Below are 16,172 nucleotides of genomic sequence, written 5' to 3'. Positions count from 1 at the left end.
GTGGGCCCAGTGACCTCAGTTTACACCCAACCAGGGTTGGGGTCAATTCTGTTTAAATTCCAGCCAATTCACAGAGTCAACCAAGTTACAATTCCATATTTTCCACATTGAAAAGCATTGAAGATAATTGGAATGTCAGTGCACTTCCTGAATGGACTGGAATTGAAATGGAACCCTGCACCCAACAACTATTATTTGCTGAAACAGAGTACTTTGTTTCCCTTGACATCATGCATGATATGAGTAGTTAAAATAAAAGTACATTATTTTGCTTCTTGACTGGCTGCATCACCGCTTGGTAAGACAACTGCACTGCCCTCGACAACAAAGTGCTACAGAGGGTGCTGCAGGCGGCAGTCTCAATATTATTTTGGCAGGACACCTTGTCCCATTGTGCTGTCTCTCACTCAGCTTAAAATATGTGCTCCAGCTGCAGACACCACAGAATAGTTTTGAGGGTATAATAACAATAGGGAATGCACCGGAATGCACTACTCAAAGACTTTAAACCTATTATGAATGAAACTGCATGTTGAGGCACATTCATGTGTACCACTCAGATGAGAGAAATGTGGTGCTTGGTTTAAGTTGCTCAATGTCTGAGGTTGTTACCAGAATGTGAAAATCATGCCTTTCTTTTACAATTAAACAACTCATAAAACAGAGTTTCCCAAACCTCGGTCCTTGTGACACCAAGGGGTGCCGTTTTTGCCTTAACACTACACACAGCCAATTTCAAATGATCAAAGCGTGATGATTTGATTATTTTTTAAATCCGCTGTGTAATGCTAGGGCAAAAACCAAAACGTGCAAGCCTTGGGCTCCCGAGGACCGAGTTTGGTCCCTTCCCTAAGAAAACACGTCAAATACATACATGTAAGACACCATTCCCAGACTCCTGTGGGTTCAGCAACTCCAGTCTACACCCTACAACTATAAATTGCTGAAACACTTTTTTTCCCCCCAGGCATCATGCATTCTTTGTCCTGATTTTTTTCCCACTCTCACAGTCATCAATCAGGATAGTACAGGTGTCTTCTCCTGAATGTGTTCATGTGCATCTATGGCTGACATAGAACAGCCTCAGTTCATCGGACCATGGTCTCCACAAGGTGTCGAAAGCATACCACAGGTGTCACACCCTGGTCTTAGTATTTAGTGTTTTCTTTATTATTGTGGTCAGGCCAGGGTGTGACATGGGTTATTTATTGTGGTGTGTTTTGTCTTGGGGGTTTTGTAGGTTATGGGATTGTGGTATAGTAGAGTTGTCTAGGTAAGTCTATGGTTGCCTAGAGTGGTTCTCAATCAGAGGCAGGTGTTTATTGTTGTCTCTGATTGGGAACCATATTTAGGCAGCCATATTCTTTGAGTGTTTGGTGGGTGATTGTTCCGGTCTCTGTGTTTGTTTGCACCAGATAAGGCTGTTTAGGTTTTTCACGTTACGTTTATTGTTTTGTATTGTTTCGTTATTATCTTGATTAAAGATGTATGAAGATAACTACGCTGCATTTTGGTCCGATCCCTGCTATACCTCCTCTTCAGAGAAAGAAGAAAACCTTAACAACAGGGATGCTGGCCCATGTTTACTCCAATGCTTCCCACAGTTGTGTCAAGTTGGCCAGATGTCCTTTGGGTGTGGAGCATTCTATATACACAGGAAACTGTTAAGAGTGAAAAACCCAGCAGCGATACAGTTCTTAACACAAACCGGTGCACCTGGCACCTACTACCATAACACGTTCAAAGGCACTTAAATATTTGGTCTTGCCCATTCACCCTCTGAATGGTACACAAAGTACATTCAGAAAGTATACAGTCTTATTCTAAAATGAATTAAATAAAACATTTCCCCCAACAATCTACACACAATACCCAATAATGACAAAGAATCTTTGCAAATTTATAATAAATTCTATATTGAAATACCTTATTTACATAAGTATTCAGACCCTTTGCTATGAGACTCAAAATTGAGCTCAGGTGCATACTGATTCCATTGATTGTCCTTGAGATGTTTTATACAACTTGGAGTCCACTTGTGGTAAATTCAATTGATTGAACATGATTTGGAAAGGCACACACCTGTCTATATAAGGTCCCACAAGCCATGAGGTTGAAGGAATTGTCCGAAGAGCTCCGAGACAGGATTGTGTCAAGGCAAGGGAAGGGCAAAAAAAATTCTGTAGAATTGAAGCTCCCCAAGAACACACAGTGGCCTCCATCATTCTTAAATGGAAGAAGTTGGAACCACCAAGACTCTTCCTAGAGCTCAGACAAACTGAGCAATCGGGGGAGAATGGCCTTGGTCAGGGAGGTGACCAACAACCCAATGGTCACTGACAGAGCTCTAGAGTTCCTCTGTGGAGATGGGAGAAAGACAACCATCTCTGCAGCACTCCACCAATCAGGCCTTTATGGTAGAGTGGCCAGACGGAAGCCACTCCTCAGTAAAAGGCACATGACAGCCCGCTTGGAGTTTCCAAAAAGGCACCTAAAGACTCTCAGACCATGAGAAACAAGATTCTCTGGTCTGATGAGACCAAGATTGAACTCTTTGGCCTGAATGCCAAGCATCACGTCTGGAAGAAACCTGGCACCATCCCTACGGTGAAGCATGGTAGTGGCAGCATCATGCTGTGGAGATGTTTTTCAGCGACCCTAAGCACACAGGCAAGACAATCTGTAAGCTGTAATCACTGCCAAAGGTGCTTCAACAAAGTACTGAGTAAAGGGTCTGAATACTTAGGTAAATGTGATCAGTTTTTTATTATTAATACATTTGCAAAAATTTCTAAAAACCTCTTTTTGCTTTGTCATTATTGGGTATTGTGTGTAGATTGACGAGGGGAAAAAACAACTTAATCTATTTTATATATAAGGCTGTAACGTAACAAAATGTTGAAAAGTCAAGGAGGTCTGAATACTTTCCGAATGCACTGTACACAATCCATGTCTCAATTGTCTCAAGGCTTGAAAATCCTTCTTTATCCTATCCCATCCCCTTCATCTACACTGACTGAATGGATTTAATAAGTGACATCAATAAGGGATAATAGATTTAACCTGGATTCACCTGGTCAGTCTATGTCATGGAAAGAGCAGGTGTTCTTAATGTTTTGTATACTCGGTGTAGTGAGTGTACATCTATGAACATTTATGTGAAAACAATCAACCACGTTACAGCAGTGCAATTCCACCTGCAGAAATAGCCTGGCAGCTGGCAGAGAGGTGGCAGGACACCAGAACTGAAACCCAACAAGCTTTTCATTTAATATTCCCCCTGAAATCCACACAGATCCCTCTAAATGCCCTCTGCATGCAGCTTACCATTGAATATGCAAGATATTCTTATGAAAAAGGATCAAATCTGAGGGTAAAAAGATTATAGAACAATTTTGGAGAATGAAAACCCTAAGCAGTGCATTAAGAATAAGCCTGTTGGATTCTTCTTCTTTGAAAAAGTCATTTATTGAAGTCATTTATTGTGAATTGCAGTGAATTTGACAGTAACTTACAGGCAGCTCATTGGCAAGTAAGTTACTGTATTTCATATCGCAGCAAATATAGGCTCTTACAAGGTACCTCTCAAAATATGTTAATAAGTCAGAAACAACAATACCATGTACCCACTAGTGGTCAAATGTTTTTTTGGTAGTACAAAAATACGGCATGGTACTGTATTCTGTTGGGTAGAATTACAGTACCATTAGAAATACAGCAATTACTTTCCCCCATAATGTACCATAATTTAAAGTATGCTGCAGTAAAATGTTTTACAGCATTTGACTGTTGACAATACCCAAAATGACCGTATAAATTACACTTTTCCATTACAGTGTATGAAAAATGAAGTGTGTGTCAGGGACCCTTAGAAGGAAGAGGAAGAATACTGTCTAATAGAGAGATAAAAGACAGTGTCCAGCGCAGGAACCCAATGTATGCATTTTGGTTCAGGCGCACGCACACACGAGACTAAATCAAGTGTGATGTGTAAAGAATGTGGCTGGACATTGGCAGTTGAGTTCAGCAGCTTGGGCCTGTGTAGAATCCCAACTGGCATCCTATTCCCTATATACTACTTTTTACCTATATGACTCTGGTCAAAAGTAGTGCACTGTATAGGGAATAGGGTACCATTTGGGCTGCAGCCTGTGTCTCTGGCTGCTATTGTGTGGTGCTGAGCTGTCAGCAGCTGGGGTATTTGGCCACTTTGTTCCCCACGTGGCAGTGTGACAGAGGGGGCAGGCATGTACCTCTGCCCTGGAATGACTGAGGGCTAGCAGTCGCCTCAGGTTAGGGCTGGGTCCATCACCATCACTCAGCCTACCACAGACTGCTGCCTCAGCACATTCTGCTGCTTTTGTCTGTTGTATATACACACACACACACACACACACACAGAGAAGCGCGCACACACTCGCAGGCACACGCACACACACTTGCAGGCATGCCGTTACAAACACACACACGTAAATAAAAACACACCGACAAACATATCCAGACACAATCTGTGAATATCTTGAGTCTGCTCTTGTCCTAAAAGACAATCAAATTGAAGAGAGATTGAGGAAACACAGTGCCTTCATTAAGTATTCACACCCCTTGACTTTGTCCACAATTTGTTGTGTTACAGCTTGAATTTAAAATGTATTAAATTGAACATGTGTGTGACTGATCTACACACAATAACCCATAATGTCAAAGTGGATTTTGTTTTTGGAAATGTTAACAAATTAATAAAAAATTAAAAGCTGAAATGTCTTGAGTCAATAAGAAGTATTCAAAGTATTCCCTTTGTTATGGCAACCCTAAATAAGTTAACCAGTAAACATTTGCTTAACAAGTCACATAATAAGTTGCATGGACTCAATCTGTGCAATTACATGATTTTTGAATGGCTCACCTTTAACGTAAACCTGGCAGAGACAACGAATGCTTCTCAAATGGAACACTATAGTGCATTACTTTTGATCTGGTCCCATAGGGCTCTGGTCAAAAGTAGTGCACTTTGTAGGGGATAGGGTGCCATTTGTGACACAAACAGATTGCTTTGCTCCATATCTCCTAGGATCATAAGGAATCCTACATAGCCACTCCTAGGATGAGCAAGGGAAGCGATTTGGAGGTAGCATTAGGATCAAATCGCCTGCAGATGCTGCTCCGTTTAATTTCCTGCAGAGAGCAGCTCTTCTCCGTGCAGCAATACTAATGGCACAGATCACTTGGAACAGACAAATAAGGGCGTAACACTGCTGTAACACTGCCACGTTTCACAGTGGTTTAGCATATGTTGTCAATAATTAGAATTGGTGTTTAGACCTGCAGAATGTTACTGTAATAGTAAAACAACAAAATACAAATAGTCATATGCGCAATCAAAAGTGCATTCTGAATCAGCACATTACACTCCACCAAGCATTTGTGCATGCTACTAGACAATACAATAAAAACAAAAGCATTTAATTTGTCCAAAAGTACTTTCTCATATTCAAAATAAAATGTATATTTGTCGACAAAGGTATTCTTTATCGGTCTTCTCTCTTACTTTGTGGTGGAAGTAGGGAGGGGGCTGTAGGGTTGTGACCTGATACAAGAGCAAACAGCTATTTTATGGAGCTCCTTGCTTCTCTCAAAGCTGGAGATCTTGGCCCTTAGACGTGTCATTTCGGATTCCTGATCCCCCCCCACCCAAAACAAAGATAATTATAATAATGACTTTACCACAATCAATGGGTATGGCAACTTCAAGATAATTAACTATCAAATAAACATTAGCTGTTTAGCTACAAGAGGATATTCCTTCACCGCTCTACCTTGATGAGCAGGGTCTCGCTGGTCCTCTGCAGCAGCTGTTCTCTGGTGTTGAGTTCTGCCAACAGGGCGGTGGTGTTGTGCTGGGCCTCCTCCAGCTGCAGTCTGTAATGCTGTAGTTCAGAGGTCAGCTGATCCTGGGAGCAGCGTAGGGTGGCGGAGACACACTCTGATGCCTTCAGCACCTCCGCCTGGCTCTCCTGTAGAGCTGACAGCTGGTGGAGAAGAGACCCCCATTGGTTTAACAGAAGGGACTCATGCTCATTGTTAGTACTCAAGAGACTGAGAAGACTGAACCCTCTTATCTAAAACTTCAGAGGATCCAACAAAAACAGATGATCGATTTAGTAAACAGATGTATAATAACCTCCAGATACTCCCTTCGCACGGGAGGATAGACCTGGGAATTTAGCAGATAATTCCTAGGAGAAACTCAGGATAAAGGGGTCAAAGTTTGAACCCCTCTACTGAACCTGGGTCATTCTGACGAAATTTGATGTGAATGTAACTAAACAGACAGTTACTATGACCTAATGTAGAAGGCTCTAGCTACCTCATTCTGTTGCAGCCATCTCAGTGTGTCGAGCTCCAGTCTGAGGGAGGCCACTGTGGCCTGGAGTCTGGCCTCAGTCTGGGCAGCCTGCTCCTCCATCCTCCCCTGCTCCTCCTCCATATGCCTGGCATGGTTCTCCTATCACCAATATCACCCAGATGACCAGGCATTAGTACCGTTATGTGCCGCACTCCAGTATCCACAGCATCATCTAGTAGATGTTTAACAGCACCTAGTACAAACACTGATACTCTTGCGCCACGGACATGTGCGGTTATGTGGGAGACAATAAGAGGGTGCCGTGAGTGGGTCAAACCTTTTCACGGCATAACTGAACACTTTCTTCTAGCTGTATTGCCAGGCTCTCACAGCGACTATGCATCTCCTGGTTGTGAGATGTCCTCTGGAGCTTCTCCCTGCACAGAAACAGCTGCTGGCCCTGGACTAAGGCTTCCTGATGGCCAAACACAAACAAAACACACACACACACACAAATACTGTAGCCACAGTTCACAGAAGACTTACAGAAAGACAGTCAAATGAGAGACCCATATTGACAAAAGAAGAGTAGATGTTATGTCAGTACTCAGAAATAGACACTGATGTCGAACTGCTGAGGCAACATCTTGAGACAAAGCTGTCAAAACTGAAACCCTTGGTAAACATGTTTTGTTGAGTGATAACAGTAGTGTAATGACAAGATAGACATACTGTAGATACGGTATACCATTGTTTCATTAACTATTTTGGGCTACTCAATTGCAAAACTGCCATAGCATGCCATATATTATACTTCTGAAAAGTGTCCTTTCCCCACATATATCAGCACAAGTACTTCTAACAAAGGAACATTCCATGCCACAGTTGATATAAAATAGATAAAGGTCAGCTAAGGTGACTTCATCATGTAAAATACAAGGAAGATGTATGAGATGATAACTGGGCCCAATGTAGCAGCACAGTGAATTAGTGGTGAAACTATTATAGTGTGTGGTGTATGAAAGTAGACAGTAGAGTGAGTGAGTGTTATTGTGGTCAGGTTGTGTGTGAGATGCTGTTATAATTTACAGTGTTAGATAATAAGCCTATCATTATGTTAAACTGAGGAACTCATTCTCACGCTCCCCTCTCTCTGAGAACCACAAGGACAACAGCCTCCTCCTGTCCCACTGTGGACGTGTTAACAAAAATGTTACATGTGAAAGATGGGTTTGGATTGTGGGATGTCAGTGTCCAAGTGTTGAAAAAAATTACTCCCACCGGGGAATCTGGTTAGAACACCCATGAGACTACAGAGCAGTGTTGTGTTCGAGACCACCTAAAGCGAGACACATTCAAGAACAAGAGCGGAGGAAATCGCGTCTGAGGCAAGACCGAGACCGGGAGGGGGACAAGGAGCGAGAGACCAAGTCAAGACCGAGGTCAGAAAAAGAGTCCAATTCAAGACCGTGATTGCTATTTTGTCAAATCACCACAATAATAAGAGTTCAAAATGTCCAGTATTTCTGTGTTCATATTTCAGAAAATTTTTAGACATTCAGAACAGTGAAAAAAATGCATGCTGAGGGAAAATAGAGACACTCTACAAATGATTCCTAACCCAAACACAGTGGGGAACAATGGGCCTTCTACACTTTCAGAGAATGGCTAAGGATTTATAAAATAACTATTAGAATAATAATATTCTAATTATATTATTTTCAATAATGTTCTGATTTAATCTCTTCAGTTTTTGTTGGAAAGGGTTAACACTGAAGCAAAAAAAATATCCAATCACGATTTTTCTTTGCTGGTCTTTGGGGAGATAAATCTAGCTAGCTAAGTCAGCCATTGGCTAAGCCATTAGGAGCTAGATAAAAGGCATCTGCCATTCAACTGTATTAGGGCAAAATTTTGGAGTGACAGTGGAATCAACCAATCACATTGACTTAATGGCTGCGACCGTTATTACAAAAATGTATGGAAATTCTGCCTTCTTGAAGGCCAATAGGACATTGCGCAAGAGCGAGCAGTAATTTTCCCAGTGTCTAGCTAGCTAGCTTTTGTTATAGACTAGTTTGCAGCGGCTGCAGCAGGTGTTATCAAAGAGGATGTTGCTAATTTGTTAGCGTCCCTCTTTTCCAAAATAACTTTCAACTAGTTAAGTTGAAAATTATCATCTGGTGAGTGGAACTGTGTTTTTTATTGTAGCGCCCTTGCTGTTAGCCATCTCTTTGAAAAACAACTTGTGTGTGAAACATTGTTGCATTTAATGTTAAACTGACAGCATTTTAGCAACATGATATCTTATTAAAATCTGTTCATATACACCCCTGGGAAGAATAACACTTGAAACATTTTTTATTGACAAGCGACCAATTAGATATGGTAATTTTCAGGTTTTCATAAATTCTTAGAATGTTAGGAAATTACGTATACTAAGGCATTTGTGGAAATCCTATTGCAATATAGAGTGTGAAAGGGGCCATGCGTTTAGACAATTAATAGACACTGCAGTAAATAAAACAGAATAAAAGCATCTGTCTTGTCCAGGACTGGAGTCTACACAGACCCGTGCGCTATAGCCAATCAGAGCTAAAGTAGGCCTTTATACAAACAAGCCATTTGCCTCAAGGGCCTGCCATCATTCCCTTTGAACTGGACTGTGTGTTTACAGGCAGTTGCAACAGCGTGACTTTAGATCAGTAGAATGCATTTGCCAAAAGTCACAAAATACACCTGAATGGAGTTTTGCAAATATTTAAACACAACAGAAGTATGACCTCCCAAGTGGTGCAGTGGTCTAAGGCACTAAATATAAATATAAATATATTTCACGTGAATGTGTAGGCGACTTTATGCATTATTTCCCAATTCTACTACATAATTGATATGTTGTTTATATCCTCTACACTACATTGATACGCATCAGTAGGGATTAAGAAGTGAGTATATGCAATACAAACTGAAAAAAAGTGGGTGTACAGTTTATACCTGCGTATACCCTCCACTACACCACTGGCCCTTTGTGTTTTACAGCTCAGCATTCAACACCATAGTACCCTCCAACCTCATCCTCAAGCTGGAGGCCCTGGGTCTCAACCCCGCCCTGTGCAATTGGGTCCTGAGGCTGCTGCCTACATTGAGACCCAATCACTGGCCACTTTAATAAAGCCACTTTAATAATGTTTACATATCTTACATTACTCATATCACATGTATATACTGTATTTTATGCCATCTACTGCACCTTGCCTATGCCACTCGGCCATCTCTCTTCCATATACATGTACATATTCTCATTCACCCATTTACATTTGTGTGTATTAGGTAGTTGTTGGGGAATTGTTAGATTAGTGCAGTGCAGTGTTACTGCTCTGTCGGGAACAAGAAGCACAAGCATTTTGCTACACTCGCATTAACATCTGCTAACCATGTGTATGTGACAAATAAAATTGGATTTGATTTACAAAAAGTGCACTCCTACATGAGTGCGCTGTTATATCGGTTTTGCTGTCCTTTCAGAATCACAAACCTGTCACACACTGAAGCAATGGCAACCTGTCATTCAGGGCAGGTGGGGCTCTGCTTTGAGCCCCACATGTTTAGCAAATTAAAATATCTATCTATCTATCACACAAACATATACACACAGACACACACAGTACCAGTCAAAAGTTAACACAACTACTAATTCAAGGGTTTTTCATACTTGTTTTTACAATTTTATAAATAAAACCCTTGAATGAGTAGGTGTGTCCAAACTTTTGACTGGTACTGTGTGTGTGTGTATATATATATATATATACAGTTGAAGTGGGAAGTTTAAATACACCTTAGCCAAATACGTTTAAACTCAGTTTTTCACAATTCCTGACATTTAATCTGAGTAAAAATTCCCATGGTGTTTACACTTGGCTACTATTGTTTGTATAGATGAATGTGGTACCTTCAGGTGTTTGGAAATTGCTCCCAAGGATGAACCAAACTTGTGGAGGTCTACAATTTTTTTTTCTGAGATCTTGGCTGACTTCTTTTGATTTTCACATGATGTCAAGCAAAGAGGCACTATACCCAGTTGCACAGGGTGGGGTCGAGACCCAGGGTCTCGAGCATGATGACGAGTTTGGAGGGTACTATGGTGTTAAATGCTGAGCTGTAGTCAATGAACAGTATTCTCACATAGCTTTCCTCTTGTCCAGATGGGTTAGGGCAGTGTGCAGTGTGGTTGTGATTGCGTCGTCTGGGGACCTGTTGGTGCAGTAAGCAAATTGGAGTGGGTCTAGGGTGTCAGGTAGGGTGGAGGTGATGTGGTCCTTGACTAGTCTCTCAAAGCACTTCATGATGACTGAAGTGAGTGTTACGGGGAGGTAGTCGTTTAGCTCAGTTACCTTAGCTTTCTTGGGAACAGGAACAATGGTGGCCCTCGAAGCATGTGGGAACAGCAGACTGGGATAAGGATTGATTGAATATGTTCGTAGACACACCAGCCAGCTGGTCTGCGCATGCTTTGAGGATGCGGCTGGGGATGCCGTCTGGGCCTGCAGCCCTGCGAGGGTTGACACGTTTAAATGTTTTACTCACGTCGGCTGCAGTGAAGGGGAGTCCGCAGGTTTTGGTAGAGGGCCGTGTCAGTGGCACTGTATTGTCCTCAAAGCGAGCAAAGAAGTTGTTTAGCCTGTCTGGGAGCAAGACATCCTGGTCCGTGACGGGGCTGGTTTTCTATTTGTAATCCGTGATTGACTGTAGACTCTGCCACATACCTCGTGTCTGAGCCGTTGAATTGCGACTCTACTTTGTCTCTTTACTGACGCTTAGCTTGTTTGATTGCCTTGCGGAGGGAATAGCTACATTGTTTGTATTCGGTCATGTTTCCAGTCACCTTGCCCTGGTTAAAAGCAGTGGTTCGTGCTTTCAGTTTTGCGCGAATGCTGCCATCAATCCACGGTTTCTGGCTGGGGAATGTTTTAATAGTTGCTGTGGGTACGACATCGGCGATGCATTTGCTAATAAACTCGCTCACCGAATCAGCGTATTCGTCAATGTTGTTGTTTGACGCAGTGTGGAACATATCCCAATCCACGTGATCGAAGCAATCTTGCAGCGTGGAACAGACCTGAGCGCGGGAGCTTCCTGTTTTAGTTTCTGTCTATAGGCAGGGAAGCAACAAATGGAGTCGTGGTCAGCTTTTCCTGAAAGGATGGCGGGGGAGGGCCTTATATGCATTGTGGAAGTTAGAATAACAATGATCCAGGGTTTTACCAGCCCTGGTAGCACAATTGATATGCTGATAGAATTTAGGTAGTCTTGTTTTCAGATTAGCCTTGTTAAAATCCCCAGCTACAATGAATATATGCGGCTGTGATTATAATCGAAGAGAATTCTCTTGGTAGATAATGCGGTCGACATTTGATTGTGAGGAATTCTAAATCAGATGAACAGAAAGACTTGAGTTCCAGTATGTTGTTATGATCACACCACGTCTCGTTAATCATAAGGCATACCCCCCCCCGCCCCTCTTACCAGAAAGATGCTTGTTTTGTCGGCGCGATGCGTGAAGAAACTAGCTGTGTCACGCCCTGACCTTAGTTATCTATGTTTTATGTATTGTTTATGTTTTATGTATTATTTTGGTCAGGTCAGGGTGTGACGAGGGTGGGTATGCTTGTTTGTTCCGTCTAGGCTTTTTGCATGTCTAGGGATGTTTGTTCGTCTAGGTTTATTGTAGGTCTATGGTGGCCTGAATTGGTTCCCAATCAGAGACAGCTGTTTATTGTTGTCTCTGATTGGGGATCCTATTTAGGATACCATTTCGGTTTTGTGGGTTATTGTCTATGTGTAGTTGCCTGTCAGCACTTGTTATTGTAGCTTCACGTTTGTTTTGTTATTTTATTACATGTTCTTCGTTTAATTAAAAGAAGAATGTATTCTTATCAAGCTGCACCTTTGTTTCCTCGTTATGACGAATGTGACAAGCTGGCTGTACCGACTCAGATAGTGTGTCTCGAGTGAGCCATGTTTCCGTGAAGCAAAGAACGTTAGTCTCTTATGTCTCTCTAGAATGCAATGTGACAAGCTGGCTGTACCGAGCCTGACCAGAAGATAGTGTGTCTCGAGTTGTTTTGAGCCATGATCCATTTCCTGGTTGTTGAAGCAAAACAGAGGATCCGTTCGGGAAAGTCTCTTATGTCTCTGATGGGAATGCAACCTCTTGCAGTTCCTCCCGACTGTATTTCATCAACCTTGAAATAAAATTGTCAAGATACTGGACATTGGGATACATCCACAGGTCCACCTCCAATTGACTCAAATGATGTCAATTGATTCAAATGATGTCAATTAGCCTATCAGAAGTGTCTAAAGCCATGACATCATTTTCTGGAATTTTCCAAGCTGTTTAAAGGCACAGTCAACTTAGTGTATGTAAACTTCTGACCCACTGGAATTGTGATACAGTGAGTTACAAGTGAAATAATCTGTCTGTAAATAATTGTTGGAAAAATTACTTGTCAAAGTAGATGTCCTAACCGACTTGCCAAAACTATAGTTTGTTAACAAGAAATTTGTGGAGTGGTTGAAAATCGAGTTTTAATGACTCCAACCTAAGTGTATGTAAAGTTCCTACTTCAACTGTATGTATGTATGTATGTATGTATGTATGTATGTATGTATGTATGTATGTATGTATGTATGTATGTATACACACATACATACACACATACATATATATATGTTGCGTGTTTTGCATTAATACGTGTCACATATTAGTTTGCAAACAATGTAAAAAATAATAAAGCTGCATACAAACATGGTCTCTTTTCAGCTGTTCTGCCTGCGGCTATGGAACTCTGACCTGTTCACCGGATGTGCTACCTTGTCCCGGACCTACTGTTTTCGACTCTCTCTCTCAACTGTTGTCTCTAACGCTGAGTGCTCGGCTATGAAAAGTCAACTGACATTTACTCTCGAGGTGCTGACCTGTTGCACCCTCGACAACCACTGTGATTATTATTATTTGACCATGCTGGTCATTTATGAACGTTTGAACATCTTGGCCATGTACTGTTATAATCTCTACCCGGCACAGCCAGAAGAGGACTGGACACCCCTCAGAGCCTGGTTCCTCTCTCTCTCTTTCTTCCTAGGTTCCTGCCTTTCTAGGGAGTTTTCCCTAGCCACCGTGCTTCTACATCTGCATTGCTTGCTGTTTGGGGTTTTAGGCTGGGTTTCAGTATATCACTTTGTGATATCGGCTGATGTGAAAAGGGCTTAATATATCAATTTGATTTATTGATCAAGCTTCGATTATTTGAGTCAGCTGTTTAGTGGTTGGGCAAAAACCAAAATGTACACCCACGAGTGGCCCCAGGACAGAGTTAGCGAAACCTTGATGTACTTGACCCTAATCAGGTATTATTATTAGCCATATATCCACTGTCCTCCAGCATGAAGACACACTCACTCTACCTTCTCCAGGTCCTCCTTTCCCTGCAGTTGTTTCTGGATCAACTCCAGCCTCTCACTCAGAAACTCCACCTGACACACAAACTTATCTGAACCACTAGACTACACAATTTGCACCTGTACAGTGCCTTCATAAAGTATTCACACACTCACTTTTTCCACATTTGTTTGTGTTTCAGTCTGAATTTAAAATGGATTCAATTGAGATTGTGTGTAAGCCAGCGACAAACAATAATTCCACTTTGACATTATGGGGCTGTTTTTCGAAATGTGTACTAACTAAGAATGAAAAGTATTCAACCCATTTGTTATGGCAAACCTAAAGTTCAGGAGTAAAAATGTGCTTAATAAGTTTCATGGACCATGTGTAAGAAGTGTTTAACAATATTTTGAATGTCTACCTCATCTTTGTACCCCACACATACAGATAATTGTAAGGTCCCTCAGTCGAGCAGCGAATTTCAAAAACACAGACTCAACCACAAAGACCAGGGAGGTTTTCCAATGCCTCGCAAAGAAGAGCACCTATTTGTAGAAGAGTAAAAACAAAAGACATTGAGTATACCTTTGAGCATAGTGAAGTTATTAATTACACTTTGGATGGTGTATCAATACACCCAATCACTAAAAAGATAGTCATCCTTCCTAAATCAGTTACCAGAGTGAAAGGAAACCACTCAGGGATTTCACGAGGCCAATGGCAACTTTAAAACAGTTTGAGTTTAATGGCTATGATAGGAGAACTGAAAATGGATCAACAACCTTGTAGTTACTCCACAATACGAACCTAATGGAAAGTGAAAAGGAAGCCTGAACAGAATACCATATAGGTATGCTTGTAATCGTTAAGGATTGAGGAGTTGGAGCAAAGCACAGGAAAAATCTTAGAGGAAAACTTGGTTCTGTCTACTTTCCCCCCCAAAATTTGGTCATATGCACATCCTTAACTTAGGTGCTGGGCTTTCCACCAGACCCCGGGAGATGAGTTCACCTTTTAGCAGGACAACAACCTAAAACACAAGGCCAAATCTGGACTGGAGTTGCTAATCAAGACAGTGAATGTTACTGAGTGGCCAAGTTACAGTTTTTACTTTTCTGCTTAAATCTATGGCAAGACCTGAAAAATGGTTGTCTAGCACTGAGCAACAATCAATTTGACAGAGTTTGAAGAATTTTGAAAATAATAAATTGGGCAAATATTGCACAATCCAGGGGTGGAAAGCGCTTAGAGACTAGAGGTCGTCCGATTAATCGGAATGGCCAATTTAATTGGGGCCGATTTCAAGTTTTCATAATCAGAAATCTAAATATATTTTTTTTTTTACACCTTTAACTAGGCAAGTCAGTTAAGAACGCATTCTTATTTTCAATGACGGCCTAGGAACGGTGGGTTAACTGCCTCGTTCAGGGGCAGAACGACAGATTTTTACCCCAGCTCGGGGGATTCAATCTTGCATCCTTAGTTAACTCGTCCAACGCTCTAACCACCTGATTACATTGCACTCCACGAGGAGACTGCCTGTTACGCGAATGCAGTAAGCCAAGGTAAGTTGATAGCTAGCATTAAATTTATCTTTAAAACCAATCATAATCCCTAGTTAACTACACATGGTTGATGATATTACTAGTTTATCTAGCATGTTCTGCGTTGAATATAATCGATTCGTGGCGTATCGTTGCTCCAATGTGTACCTAAACATCAATGCCTTTATTAAAATCAATACACAGAAGTATACATTTTTAAACCTGCATATTTAGCTAAAAGAAATCCAGGTTAGCAGGCAATATTAACCAGGTGAAATTGTGTCACTTCTCTTGCATTCATTGTATATGCAACAGTTTGGGCCACCTAATTTGCCAGAATTTGACGTAATTATGACATAACATTGAAGGTTGTGCAATTTAACAGGAATATTTAGACTTATGGATGCCACACGTTAGATAAAATACGGAACGGTTCCGTATTTCACTGAAAGAATAACGTCTCGTTTTCGAGATGATAGTTTCCGGATTCGGCCATATTAAATGACCTAAGACTCGTATTTCTGTGTTATCATGTTATAACTAAGTTTATGATTTGGTAGAGCAGTCTGACTGAGCGATGGTAGGCAGCAGCAGGCTCGTAAGCATTCATTCAAACAGCACTTTCGTGCGTTTGCGAGCAGCTGTTTATGACTTCAAGCCTATCAACTCCCGAGATTAGGCTCGTGTGACCGATGTGAAATGGCTAGCTAGTTAGCGGGGTGCGTGCTAATAGCGTTTCAAACGTCACTCGCTCTGAGACTTTGAGTGGTTGTTTCCCTTGAGGCCAAATTGATTTTATTGATGTGTTATATTAAGTTAAAATAAGTGTTGATTCAGTATT

This window comes from Oncorhynchus masou, chromosome 24, assembly GCF_036934945.1.
Source record: "Oncorhynchus masou masou isolate Uvic2021 chromosome 24, UVic_Omas_1.1, whole genome shotgun sequence".
Taxonomy (NCBI): domain Eukaryota; kingdom Metazoa; phylum Chordata; class Actinopteri; order Salmoniformes; family Salmonidae; genus Oncorhynchus; species Oncorhynchus masou.
This window is presented reverse-complemented; position numbering follows the sequence as displayed.